The following is a 6,829-nucleotide window of genomic DNA, read 5'->3' on the forward strand; positions in this document are numbered from 1 at the left end:
CCGAACCTTTCTTAAGAAGCCTACAGTGATAATTAAAATGCGCTGCAACTTTTAGGATTGGTATTTGTTAGGAAGGTTAAGATCGTACGCTCGATTTAGATAACAATTACTCACAAAACCCTGGAAACATTTGAAAATCTCAAGGAATTATCCATTAAGTACTTGTAATAATATATATATTTACTAATAAATAATATATATTTTTAATTCACTTGTTGATGAGGTATTTTCCTTGGTATTTCATAAGTTATAACGGTTTTTGAGGGGTCCAGATTTTGTCGTGAGCAAGCCTTATAACAATTGCTAGAAGTTCAAAAAATTGAGCGAATAGATTCAATTTGCTGTATTGTTTCGAAGAGAGGGATTGGATAATGAAGATAATCCTTTCCTTACATTTACCCTCGTATATAATAAGTGGACTAGGTATGTGCAATACTTATACAAAGTAACAAATTTTCTAGGGGGGGCTAGCCAGATCCTAGGTGGGGCTATAGCCCCCCCCAGCCCCCCTGTAGTTACGCCAATGCCGAAAGGCTATAATTTCTTTCCGAAAACGAACTATCGGATGCTTCCACACTGATACACTTCCCTTCCTCTTCATACGGGAGTTTGGTAGAAAGACGGTCATGAGATTTATATCATAACAAATATTGCCCTCCGCTCGCTTGATGGGAATGACATTTTCGTTTTCTTTTGTGTAGTCGGAGCTTCAGTTCAATTTACATCCAAAAGTGATATCCTTAAAATATATGACTGGGTAAAATAAAACAGGGGTATGTACGTCAAAAAGATTGGAAAAGGAAACAAAAATGTCGAAATTCTTATTAGCATATTGTAGATCAAGCTGAAACCCGAACCGAGGTCTCGCGACAATCGCATTTTCTCGCATTTCCGGATGTTGCATTGCAACTGCATCGCGAGTAGTGCGCAACTGTGCCATAGTCGGGCACCACTCGCGATGCAGTCGCGACATCCGGGAATGGGACAAAATATGATTTTCGGTTTTCAACTGGATCTACAATATCTTTGCCATAAATAATCTGATTTTCATAGAACGGACAAAGAAATTTGTCTTTTTTACTCCTAGCTACTAGCTCATCTATTTTCAAGCACACACATTTTACGAAGGTCGAGAAAGGCACCATCACCGCTAGGTGGATTAATCTGGGTTTTTAAATCATCTCTGGGCCAAAATAGACCCCAATGCACTAGGAAGGTTAAGAGAAATGCACCATCACCGATAGGTGGATTAATCTGAGTTTTTTTTTTATTCCGTCCTAAAGAGTTGAAAAATTGAATTAAAAAAACTCAAATATTTTGCACAAAACCAAAAAAAAAATAAAAAAAAGGATACTAAACACATCGAAAAAAGTGTGAGCTGATAAAAACTGGATTATGTTGCCTTATTGTTATCTATGCTGGTTTTGTGTTGTCCATTAATCAAGTTTTCTCCAGGTCTTCAGAAGTTAATGGCAACGGGATATTGTAAATTCCACCGGGAGATTGGCTAATTTATTTTTTCCTTGTTGGGTATCGTTATCACTGTGACCAGTTTTTTGAACTATTGTGATGTATTCCCCTTTTTAATATGGCTTTATCACAATGTCAAGCCACTATTTAGAATGCCGTCAAATGTGACTTTTGGCCTTTTCCTAGTCTGGCAGTACATTTCTAATAAACTACACCACCAGATTGGGTGTTATTCTCCAAACTTCTTTTTAAATTGCCGGGCAATGGCATAAAATGTGTTCCGAGTCTTCTTTACCCACGCCACAGAATCGACGATTCATCTTGATTTTTTTTTTCAGTTGCTTCAAGTGATAACGGCTCGGACAATGACCTGTTATATAGCCCGCATATGTTCTAAGATCTTTCTTGGAAAGCTTGTCACCTCCCCCTTGAGGGGGGGGCGCATGAGACGGAGACAAAAGTGAAAAGAGGCGAAGATGGCACTGGTCCCCATTGCCCACGTACCCAGAACCGCCAACAATTGGTTCAAACAATATAGTGGACCCATAAAAAAAAAAGCACTACTCGGAATCATTGCACAAAATAAAAACATAAATTTCACATGCATTTTCAAGATGTATATTAGTATACTTACGCTAAATCCTTAACCTAAAGTTTAATTTGTGTGTGTGTCAGTGTAACCGTGTATCCCTCGGCGACCGCAAACCTTGATGTCTGCCCGGACAGAACGCGAGTGCTTGCCGGCTCATGCCAGCTATCCGTGCCAGCCACTCCAGTCCACCATCGCTCTGGAATGCAGCTCACAGGACACACCACATAATTGTATGCAGTGAACGAAAGGCCTGTTGGAGGATATATTAAGAAACACCTTATTGCCACTTCGATCACAGAGTCGTTTCGTATCGGAATTGCTTTGAAACTCCACTCTTACCGATCTCACTGCAAATCACCGCCCTACTCCATACTTTTCACTGCTTGGAGCAGGCACATTTTGTCGGCTATATAGGGCTGTTGGGCAAATAAAAATTAACCACCATTCTTCAAAATTTCAGGCCAGCTGTTACCTTGCCCTAAGCCTCTAAAATCACCCACTGCACTGCACACCAAGAGTTTAAAGCCTCCGCAAACGAAATCAATTATATGCACTTCAAAGTGATAAACTATCGATCAGGCGATCAACACGGCGATACAAATTTTCGATGCGCGTATTGCCTGCTTGGCAGTTAACCGAAAACTGATTGGAGATCGGGCTTTATTTTTGTCTCTTGCAGTGTGAGCTTTGTCGTCGCTTATCATCGGTGTCTGATATTCAGAGCCGGGAGATAATCTCAAGGGAGTGTTTCGTTGGATGCTGTGCGAAGCAGGGTTTCTGGGACTAGTTTATGGCTCACTTGGTAGCCAGTGATAGACTGCCTCCCAGAGATGCAGTATTATTGGCTCGTAGTTCTTTAACTGCCCTTACGGTTGGGGAGATATGAGATGTGGCTCTCACATGGGATTCTGCGACGAATGTTCTGTTGGTGTGTTGTGTGTGTGATGTGTTTTACATGGTAGATAGAATTGTGTTTCCATTTCGTGCGGCGACTTTATCAGCTGTTTTGTAGCTTTCGCGAGGCCGTCGGACGTGTGCAGGTTACAAGCTCTAAGATTTTTTAATGCACAAAATGGTTCTAATCCACAGAAACTGTTTGATGACCCGAGTCTCGCCAATTTATCAGCTCTCTCGTTCCCATCAATTCCACAGTGCACTACGGGGAATCAGGTGGCCGAAAATAAAAATATCGACTTTCCCCGATTCCCAATTCAAGTTGACCTACTAAATGCTAATGTTTTGGAGCATTAAACCCCAGAATATTAGCACTCTAAGCCATATGGTTATCAAGATATAGGCATCAGAACCAGACACTTTTAAGTTCTTCAAAAATCAATGCATTAATCAACTGCCAATATCTTCGGCTACAGTAGCTTTTTTCCAACTCTTCAAAAAGTTTCTGAAAGCTTGTTTCGTAGACTTTCGAAGACCGGGTGGGAAAATAGGAAATAAAACATCCAAATACGACCCGACGAAAAAAAAATATTTTTTTCATACAAAAAGTTCCATACAAAAAAGTTTCGCTTAGCAACTACCCCTACGTCTTTCTATGGTCCTCCCAGAAGGCATTAAAACAAAATCCAGCTGCTTATGGCTGCAAATCTGCGATTCCGATCACTTTTTCGGAAAAAAAATCATTAATTTTGTAACATTGAATATGGGTATTCCTAAAATACACGGCAGACTGCGATGGGCTGGATACCAATTTCATACGTATGCCAAAAGAGCATCAAGAACAGTTAAAATAGAGAGAGTAGATAACACGGAAAGTGCCGTAGGCTTCGTGGTAGGCCGTGTACACGATAGCTTATTATGCTGCGCTGCTATATGATACTCCATTAGGCGCAGACTCACCAAGAGGATGCAACTCATTATCTATCAAGTATCAAGTAAATAAATATGATAAAAAAATAAAAACAATGTACTCTTGATGATTACGCAAATCTTCTGAGCTTCATTTGAAATTATTTCATAAAATGTAGAATTTTGATATTAATTTAAAAACAATATGTACATGCAAGAAACGAAAATGTCTGTACCTAGGAAAATCTTTCGAAAATTATTGGTATGTACCTAGGCAAAATAAATAAACAGCATTTATGAATGTTTATTTGAGTGAATCGTGAGCTGTGATTGTGAAGGTACAGTGAGTCCAAAAAGTATTCGTCTAGCTGTGCATTTTCTACAAAATGTCAAAACTAGAATCTAGTAAGCTCAAAAAAATAAAACTGTCGATTACATTTTGTAGCAAAATAATCAATTCATATTTATTGTTAAAAATCAAACAGAAAAATAAAACAATAACAAAAACAAAGGTAACAAAACACAACAATTCATTAAATACGGGCTCAAAAAGTATTCGTCTAATCAGGTTTAGCGCGCTTTTGAAACGAAAACAGGAGTTGTAAAATGGAATTCAATATTTCGTTGGATTCCCCTGTGTTTCTATGACGGGCTGTAGTTCTTGTGGCATGGAACTGACCAAATTAGCCGTAACGGGGGACGGAATATTCTTCCATTCTTCTTTCAACACTAATTTCAATTCGTTGTTGTTGGAAATATGACTTTCACGAATTTCACGAAAAGTTTGTCGTTCCGAACCTTCAAATGGAGTTAAATTGGATTCATATCTTGGCACTGAAGAGGCGTTTTGAGTTGATTGGGGTATTATAGAGTAGCTACAGCTTAGTACTTTGGGCTGTGTGCTCGAGGTAATTATCGCCCCGTGAGATGTATGTTCTCTGTAAGCCTAATTTCTCAGCAATGGAGTTCAATTTTTTTTTTTAAATGCGGATGAACATTTTGTGATACATAATTCCTTCAATAATGTGAAATTTTCCCACACCGGTTGCGCTCAAGCACCTCAGAGACCATGACGGAGCCCCCACCATGCTTTACTGCTCAAAAGAGATTCTGCGGCTGTATCTCAATATTCCTTTTCCACCATACCATACATCCGCCATTTGATCCAAATATGATGTACTTGATTTCGTCAGATAACATGACTTGATTCCGAAAGTCATCCTTCTTCCAGCGATATTTTTAGCTGAAATCGAGCTGTTTTTGATATTTTGATGGCTCACTTGAATTTTCTTCCGTGATACTCGCCCATTATACCTATACTTTTCACAAGTATTTCTGTTCGTATTGGTTCATATCTGAGCACTTCTTCTCTCCAACTCACTTGCCTATATGGGTGAACTCGTTTTTAAGGATATTTTTTATTTTCCGCACAATAAATCGCTCATCGTTATCAGTTTACCATCGCTGATGAGCACTCTGCTATTTGTTTTGATAGATTTTTGTGGCGCTAATGCGACCAATCCCCAATTAAATGGTTGAATTCTTGCTACCCTTGGTCTACCCACATTTCATGCAAAGTCATAAGTCAACTTGCACTAATTATGCAGGCGTAGAATAAGTTTTTTTTCATTGGGACTCATCTTTTTACTTTTCCCACCCATGGTGCTTCTGTTTTCCGCGCCAAGTTCAAACAAACAAACAAAAACATTATTTGATCTGTCATTGAGTATTGACAAAATGTTGCTAGACATGACTAGAATGTGCTACTATAATTACATGCGAATAAAACTATTATATTCGTGTTTCGCCCGATTATTTTCTGAATAGACGAATACTTTTTGAGCAAGCGAAATTGACGAAATTTAGATATTCTCTACATACCAGAAAAAGTAATTGAAATTTCTATTTGTTTTTGAATAATAATCATGTGTTGATAAGTTTTCTACCAAATTTAGAAGAAAGTTTTTTGATTTCATTTCTATCACGCCTAAGTTTTACATCTTACTAAAAAATATGCAGCTAGACGAATACTTTTTGGACTCACTGTAAATCGCGTGAAGAGTTTGTACTTAGTGTTTGGCGAAGCATGAATTATAGGGAACTCATTGAAGTATTTAGAGCTCAAGAGGGACGTCAGATAGATCATGTTGAAAAAGGAATATATATGCCAAAGTTTCGCTGTGGATAAACAAAAAAAAAGAGTCAACTCCATACAAAATTGAAAAATCTGCATTTGAAATTTGAAAAAAATGACAGGCCGCATCCTGGTCCAAAACTTATTTTGACTCATATAATGAGGAATGGCTTGACACAGAATTTGAATTAGAAGAATTTTATCATATTGAGCCAGAGCAAAAGAGATTAAAGGAAGCGTAACTGAAAAGAAAACAACTTATACAGAAAAGGCTTTATGATAGCTTTGGTGTGAGGGTCGCTCAGCCAATGCTAGGCGGAGCAGGATCAAGTACAACTGGAAATATTATTGTCGACGAGCGTTTTCGAATCCAAATTAGGTAAAGGTAAGGTGTTAAGTAAAGCATTAGATGTCATCGAAGAGCTAATACACCGGTTCTGGAACATTCTGATCGCGATAAACTGCCAAGAGCCAATCAATCCTGAAAAGCTAGACAGTTATTGTAAAGCAATCTACCGGTTATATTTGCAGCTGTATATTGGTATAAAACTCCTGCTACGGTGCATAAAGTCCTTGCCCATGCTGGGGATATAATAATTCATTCACCAGCACCACTTGGAATGTTGGAACTCTACACAGCCGCTAACCGCAAGTCAGACTTATCTGTATATGGACGGCATATCCAGATAAGTCTGACTTGCGGTTAGCGGCAGTACAGGTCTGTGTTTCAATAAAATAAATATCTATAGACTGCTGTGTCGTTAAGGGTGCTTGGTGGCCTTGTGTCACTGCTTCTGCCTCATAAGCAGGAGATTAAGGGTTTGATCCCT

The 6,829-nt window shown here is 38.6% G+C and overlaps 1 long non-coding RNA gene across 1 annotated transcript; it reads right to left on the reverse strand.

Annotated features, from left to right (window-relative positions):
• Nucleotides 1–1,889: 1,889 nt before the first annotated feature.
• On the reverse strand, nt 1,890–2,644 carry LOC134214145 (uncharacterized). Its single transcript, XR_009979678.1, has 3 exons — nt 2,535–2,644; nt 2,402–2,478; nt 1,890–2,312 (listed from the first exon to the last, which is right to left on the reverse strand). It is a non-coding gene; the product is annotated as an uncharacterized LOC134214145 (long non-coding RNA).
• Between the last annotated feature and the right edge of the window lie 4,185 nt (nt 2,645–6,829).

This window comes from Armigeres subalbatus, chromosome 2 (genome assembly GCF_024139115.2).
Source record: "Armigeres subalbatus isolate Guangzhou_Male chromosome 2, GZ_Asu_2, whole genome shotgun sequence".
Taxonomy (NCBI): Eukaryota; Metazoa; Arthropoda; class Insecta; order Diptera; family Culicidae; genus Armigeres; species Armigeres subalbatus.